The sequence below is a fragment of the Elephantulus edwardii genome, unplaced genomic scaffold (genome assembly GCF_000299155.1).
Source record: "Elephantulus edwardii isolate Elephantulus edwardi_28Jun2011 unplaced genomic scaffold, EleEdw1.0 scaffold00363, whole genome shotgun sequence".
In the NCBI taxonomy this organism is placed as follows: Eukaryota; Metazoa; Chordata; class Mammalia; order Macroscelidea; family Macroscelididae; genus Elephantulus; species Elephantulus edwardii.
The window spans coordinates 1,264,553-1,272,545 of record NW_006400113.1 but is presented as its reverse complement, the minus strand read 5'-3'; the positions used below and the strand labels follow the sequence as shown (position 1 = coordinate 1,272,545).

The 7,993-nt window shown below is 42.5% G+C and overlaps 1 pseudogene; it reads right to left on the bottom strand.

The window, feature by feature from the left end:
• Window positions 1–936: 936 nt before the first annotated feature.
• On the bottom strand, window positions 937–2,316 carry LOC102844472 (annotated as a pseudogene).
• Window positions 2,317–7,993: the final 5,677 nt, after the last annotated feature.

The window sequence follows — 7,993 nt, the reverse complement described above, 5'->3', positions numbered from 1 at the left end:
TAGCCAGACAACTTGTAGAAGTAAATTTTACTGAACTCAATCCAGCACCCTTCAGTTATATCTTTGTGTGCACCTTTTCTGGGTGAGTTGAAGCTCTCCCATGCTCACTGAAATGGCTAAAGAAGTCGTAAAACTTCTTTATGGGAAATAGTTCCCTGGTAACAGGTTGCCACTGCCAACTGTCTCAGGCAATGGCCCAGCTTTTGTGTCTAAAATCTCACAAGCTCTCTCCAAAGCTTTAGGTGTCACATGGAAAATGCATACAAACTGTAAGCCGCAGAATTCAGGACAAGTAGAAACAATAAACAGAACCCTTAAAACTACGCTAGTAAAGCCATTCCAAGAAACCCAGCCAGATCTGTCAAGTAACACTTATTGACTAGAATTTCAGATTTACTTTACAATTAATAAATAATGTTGGCATTATTGTTTCCATATTGGCAGAGATGTTGTTTCAATGTTGGAAAGAATACAAAAATTGGGAAGAATAAATTATGTGGAATTTCCTTAGTGTTGTATATGTGCATTTAATCCAATCAGTCATTAGATTCTTGCTTACAAAATATGTAACCTACCCTTCCTATAATACTGGAAGAGATTTTCTGTTTTATTATTATTTTTTTTAAGATATTTTATTTTAAAAACAGTTCACACAATACTTACCTTTGGCCCATTCTGCCCCTGGACAAGCTACAAATGCTTGCTCACAGCTGGGTGCATTCTTTAGTAGGATGTGTGAAAAGAGAATAAAAATGTTTATAAAACAAATACTCAAATAGTTTCCATAGGAACACAGATAAGGGGGTCCCAATCGCCTAGTCTTCCATATTGTTGCATCTGTTCCATCCTCATATAAAGACATTTAAAAACTAGCAATAATTAAGTTAAATGGTCCCCCCAAGTTAAACTTGGAGTTAACAGATACCAAAATAGTATCTACACATTAATACTAGCTGAAGCACAACTTGTTGGATGCTGTTTCATTCCACTTTCCCAAGCACAAGACAAGGGCTGAGTGCTGACACCCTGCTCCTCCATTTCAAGTGGATACTCATGGTTCTTGATTTGCTGCATGAGTTGCCATGTTGGTCCAGACATCACATAGTAGATAGTTGGCCTCTGGAATCCATTTAAAGTAGAGGCAGCAGCAACGTTGTAAGCAACCATGTTTTCAAACAATATCCAGTCACTCACATGCATTTCTGGCAGGCTACAGTGCTCAACAATCCTTTCCAGGCCATCACATGTTGGTCCCCATATGCTAGATGAGTAATACTTCTCATCTGATTTGGGTCTCTTTTGCAGCAGGGGCTTTATATGGGTATGATCATAAAGGATGCAATTAAATAAGCCATATACCCCATCAATCACATAATACATAAAGGTTTGTTCACTTGATTAATCTTCATCATCAGAGCCTGTCTGTTCTTTTAATACAAGTTTCTTGACATTGACATTAACAGCAAGAGTGAAAGCTGATGCAACATAGTATCTGCCTGGCTCAGCTATGATTTTTACTCCACAGTCTGATGGAAAATACTTGTCCAATGCTGGATTGATTACATTGGTGATCTCTTCAAATTTAAGCTTCATATCCTCAGATCCAGGAAAGTTGCTACCGATATCAAGCAGATACATGCTAAAATCAGCCTCACCTCCCATGTCAAAGACACAATGGGCATCAGATATTGTTTGCACAAAGGTCTCTGGGTCGGTACAACCACTTCCCACATGGATACTGACACCAATGACATCAATGTTGCATTCTTTAGCCCATTCTAAAAGAAGCCTGCTGGTTTTTAGTGTGGCAGCAAATTTAACACTAAGGTGACAGACTGCTTTGGAATCATCAGTGGCAATCCGCAAAAATCAACTTTGCCTTTGGATGTGCCCTGGCAACTTTCATCAGCTCTACTTCACTATCAAAAGTCATCATCTGAACTACATTATTGACAGCATACTTAATTCGAGATACTTGTTTACAAGGATTTGCATAGATTATTCTCTCTGGAGGCACCCCCAAGGCTCTGCACCAGCTGTATTTCATTTTTACTAGCACAGTCAAATCCTGTCACTATGGTAGCCAGGGTCTTCACTGTAGCTCTGCTATCATTACATTGGACAGCATAAAAGGGAAGAGGAAGAGATTTTAGCCATCTTAGATGCTTCTTCAGGATGTCTCCAAGGTCCGCAACAAAAAAAGGCATCTTTATCATCTGAAGAGTAAACTTCATTAATTGTTTGGTCCAGAATATTCTTGGCAGTAAAACCATCAAAGAAGTGGCAGTCAAACTCTTCATTACTAAAGCTGTTCATGGTTTCTCAATGTCTTTCCAATATGAAATAAAAAGGAAAACGAAGAGACAGAATTTTAAATTATTTCCTGCTTCTCACAAAGGCCAATTCTTCTGGAATTTCAAATCCAACTGAGTAGCAGGCTTCTATCCTTGGTGCATCACTGTAAATGTTCTCAGTGAGCATGGACAGCCCCATGTAGATTTATGCTGCAGCAGGAGCGCAAAAGAGCTGGTCTGCAGCTCCCAGCACTGTCACTGCCCCTCCACTGCCACTGCCCGCCCACCTTGCTTCCTCCTGCTGAGCACTGCAGTGGCTCTGGAACTGCTGGCTGAGGGGTGGCCGGTGGTGGAGGATGCAGGAGACTGACCTGATTTACCTGATTTTTTTTATAATAATAAAAGTATCTTGTCGAGGTTCCCTGATAATCTTAAAGAGCTAAGCAGCTTCCACCTCTCAGAACAGTTACTACTCCAGCTACAGAGAGTGACAGGTTATATCTCTAAGACTGTTTTAGCCCAGATCTTTAACCCATTAACTATCCTTTGTCAAACATTTCAGCTGAAAAGCTCAGTTCTTGTTCGTTAAAAAACAAACAAACAAAAAAAGCAAAACTTTGCTGCCTGTGTGAAATAGATGATGACAAATTATCCTGACTACTCCACAGCACGATCAAGTGTTCTGGATTTCCCATTCTTCTCAGAATCAGCGACAGTTTGTTATGATCCACACAGCCAAATGCCTTTGCATAGGCAATGAAACACAGGTAGACATTCTTCTGGTATTCTCTGCTTTCAGCCAAGATCCATCTAACATGAGCTACAATGTCCCTAGTACCAAGATCCCTTCTAAACCCAGCCTGGACTTCTGGCAGTTCTCTGCTGATGTGCTGTTCCAGTTGTTTTGGGATAATCTTCAGTAGAATCTTGTAGGGAGCCACACTTGAGGGCCCTGATCTGAGGCCTAAATTGCTCCATGTTGTCTATGAGATGCCATTTCTTGAAAGCGTGCCTGACACATACACAGGCAAGGTCAGCCCAGGGCCACTCCACCCATAACGGCCACAGCTGTGTTTCTTCCTGATAGGCTGTCAGCGGTCAGGTATCCATAGCAACCCTGCTTAAGCAAGTGCCCTTATAGGTTCCTTGTGATAAGTTTCAATAAACGAGACTTGATCAGACTCCTGTCTTGTCTCCATTCTTCATGTCTCTTGTCCCTTCTCATCCCCCACTCACCCTCCTTAGGTCCCCGTTGAAGACCCCGCGGGCTGGGGCAGTTGGCGCCCAATGTGGGGCAAAGGCACAAGGGACTCTGTGAGGGATACTGCTTGGAAGACAAAAAGGACTGCACAGTCGCTACAAAGAAACAAGAGGTTGCTGTGAGACTACCTGCCTCATGGAACAAAGACCTGAGAGGTAAGTGTGCAATGATATCATGGGACAAGCAATCAGTGTGCAAGAAAAGTTTATAGAAGGTCTTAAAGACTCATTTAAGGCATGAGGAGTAAGGGTTAAGAAAAAGGATTTGGTTCAATTCTCTTTTTTTTTTTTTTCTTAAGGATGTATGTCCTTGGCTCCCGCAAGAGGGAACCATAGACAAAAAGAGATGGAAAAGAGTAGGTGATGCTTTAAATTATTATTATCGAGTATTTGGTCCTGAAAAGGTTCCTGTTACTGCCTTTTCTTACTGGAATCTCATTAACGAAATCTTAGCTGCCAGATATTTTCATAAAGATGTTAAAGATATAGTGGAGGAGGGAGAAAGGTTTCTTATGGAAGAACTCAGGAAAAGTCAGTCCTCTCTTAACTCTGATCCTGGAAACTCTCATAAACCTCTCTTTAATGATGTAAATTCCAGCCCTCCCCGCCCCCCGCAAGGATCAGGATTCTGTTTCTATTATAATACCCCCTGTAGAAGAGGACATTGACCCAGATACTCCTACTCAAAGCAGATTTAAAGAACCCAGCTTCCCTAAAGCGCTGTATCCTTCTTTGAAAATTTTTCATTTGGAGACAAATCATGACAATAATTATTTAACCCCTGAAGAGGAAGCTGACTTAAAAGGCGAGGTGGTTAAATATCATAGCCCTGACTGGTCACCTCCTGTGCCTCTTGCACAATGGCTGCCTCCTTACAACTTACCAACTTACCGCAGCCTCTGTTTGGCCCTGCCTTTGACACCCCCACCTCCCCGCGGAATTATCCGTTCATATTACCAGGTGCAAATGCCGGATCCCAGGCCCCAGAGGACAATACCGTCCTTTCTAAAAGGGATCTGACTTCAAAGATTAAGAACCTCTGGGAAGCTGTTCAACTTAAAAAGGAGCACAATTAGTTCCTTAAAGAGCTGAGAATGTTAGACTTAGAACTTTCTGATGAACTGGCCCCTTTACAGACCCCGGCGCCATCTTGTCATGCTCCTCCCCTTGGGGAACAAAGGAAAATTTCCACCTTAACTAAAAAGGCCTCTTCTCCTCAAGCATTTGACCTTTTTCCAGTCACTGAAGTGCTTATTAAACAGGGAGATGATGATGAGGAAGCACCATCACGGAATTACAAACATCTGGGTTTCAAAACTTGAAAGGAATGAAAGTTGCAGTAACCCAATATGGCCCAGTTGCCCCCTTTACACTGTCAATATTAGAAACCTTGGGTGATCTTTGGCTTACCCTTAATGATTGGTACCACATGGCTCATGTCACTCTTTCTGGAGGAGCTTTTATATCATGGAAATCTGAATTTTCTGAGAACTGCAAAGAAACTGTCCACTGTAATGCAGAAACTGGCGGAGAAAGCGTAGCTTGGACTCTAGATATGCTTAAGGGTAATAAGCCTTATGATACTAATGAGGCTCAAAAAGAATATGCACCTGGTCTTTTTGCCCAAATTCAGAATGCTGGACCTAAGGCTTGGAGAAAACTTCCACCGAAGGGGTCTGCTACCATCTCCTTGGCTAATATAAGACAGGGTCCTGATGAGCCCTATAGTGATTTTATTAGCCGCCTTACTAGTACAGCAGAAAGACTTTTCCACACCGCTGAAACTGAAACTAATTTTATAACTCACTTAGCTTTTGAAAATGCTAACCCTGCCTGTAAGGCAGCCATCCGTCTGCATAGGAGGGACTAAAGTCTTTCTGATTATATTCGCTATTGTGCTGGAGTTGGCCCTGCTCATAATATTGGTATTGCTATCAGAGCAGCTTTAAAAGATTTTATTCAAAATTCTCCTGACAAAAGTGCTTTAATTGTGGACAAGGTGGTCATTTTGCAAGAAATTGTAGCACCCTAAAATGTAATCGTTCTCCTGGTCTTTGCCACAAGTGTAAACGTGGTAAACATTGGTCCAATGAGTGCTGCTCCAGAATTGATGCTCAGGGCAATACATTGTCTCCTATCAGGGAAACTTCTTGAGGGGCCAGCCTCAGGCCCCGAGGACTGGACGAGCCTTTGGGGTAGTCATGTTCATCCCCCAAAACACAAATCTCCACAACTCATCTCCCAGCTCGCCAGAGCAACCCCAGGTAGCACCGGACTGGACCTCTGTTCCTCCTCCCAATCAGTATTAACACCTGAAATGTGAGTCCAGGCCTTCACTACGGGAACGTTTGTCCCTCTGCCACCCAACACTTTTGGCCTGTTGCTGGGTCGAGGTAGCGCTGCTCTCCAGGGCCTTCAAATTTACCCTGGAATTATAGATAATGATTTTACTGGAGAAATTAAAGTCATGGCTGCCTCTCAAAATACTCCCCTCACCATATCAAAAGGACAGGGAATAGCTCAACTAATCCTTCTCCCCTTAATACATACTCAAAAACCCGTTGTGGGGCAACACCTAGGTGATCAAAGTTTTGGCTCCTCTGAAGCTTTTTGAATTCATCAAATAACCCTTAACCAGCCCATGTTAAAGTTAAAACTAAATAGAAAAGACTTTGAGGGTCTCATAGACATGGGAGCTTATGCAACCATCCTGAAAAAGGAGAGCTGGCCCACTTCCTGGCTCCTCTGCACCTCACTCACCCACCTCCACAGAATTGACCAGACTAATAACCCAGAAAATAGTGCCCAGTTTCTGACATGGACTGATGATGAGGGAAACTCGGGAGTTATACAACCTTTTGTTGTCCCTGGACTTCCCATCAATTGTGGGGACGAGATTTGCTTTCTCAACTAAAATGAATGATGTTCAGCCCTAATGAGGTCATTAGCTCACAAATGCTGAAACAGGATTTTCTCCCTGGGTAAGGCCTGGGAAAGCAGTCCCAAGGTATAGAAGAACCTGTGCAGGTTCATATAACACCAGACTGTTCAGGCTTGGGAAATTTACCCTGGTGGTCACTGACAAGCCTGCACCCCATGCAGATAAAATATCTTGGAAAAAGAATGAGCCTGTATGGGTGGAACACTGGCCACTAAGTTCTCAAAAATTAGCAGCTGCAGAACAGTTAGTGCAGGAAGGCCATATTGAGCCTAGTAATTCCCCTTGGAATATACCCATTTTTGTTATAAAGAAGAAATCAGGAAAATGGGGGCTCCTCCAAGATCTTAGGGAAGTAAATAAACCATGGTATTAATAGGAGCATTACAACAAGGCCTTCCCACTCCGGTGGCTATCCTTTTTCATTATTTGAAAACTGTGACCTCAAGGACTGTTTTTTTACCACTCCCCTACACCCTGAAGATAAGGAAAGATTTGCTTTCAGTTTACCCATGACCAACTTTAAAGGATCCATGAAACGTTTCCAGTGAAGGGTCCTTCCACCAGGCATGGCCAATAGTCCCAGTCTTTGCCAAAAGTTTGTAGCCCAAGTTGTTGACCCTCTTAGAGAAAAATGGCCTTCTATCTATATTATTCACTATATGGATGATATCCTCATAGCCAGAGGGATTGGAGAAAACCTATTACTTTGCTATAATTCTCTTACCAAGGAACTGGCAAAAAGGGGGCTTCAAATAGCCCCTGAAAAGGTGCAGCTAAAAGATCCCTATACTTACTTGGGTTTCAAACTCAAGGGTTCTCAGGTTCACACTCAAAAGGTCCAGTTAAGGATCGACCATTTAACCTCATTAAATGATTTTAAAAAATTATTAGGGGATAGTAATTGGATAGGGCCGTATTTAAAACTTACTACTGGGGAACTCAAATCCTTGTTTGACATTCTTAAAGGAGACCCCGATCCCAGTTCAGACCCCCGAGGCAAAAGTTGCCTTAACCAAAGTGGGAGCGGCTATAAGTCAACAAGCTGTAACCTTTATGGACTACACTAAACCTTTTTGTCATTTTTGCTATGCCCCATACACCTACAGGAGTACTCTGGCAGTCTGGACCCTTGATATGGATCCACCTACCCTCATCTCCTAGAAGGGTAATCACACCTTATTACACCACCGTAGCAGAGCTAATTATTCTAGGTAGGGAACAGGGGAGGTGCTACTTTGGTAAAGAACAAGATATTATCATACAACCATACTCCCAAACTCAAATCAACTGGCTTTTTCAAACAACCGAGGACTGGCCTGTTGCCTGTTCCTCGTTTGTTGGACAACTTGATAATCATTACCCTGCTGACAAACTACTCCAGTTTGTTAAATCTCATCCTTTCATTTTTCCAAAGAACACTTCCCCTCAACCTATTTCAGGAGCCCTAACAGTTTTCATAGACGGATCCTCCACTGAAAGGGCTGCATTTTATTAGCCG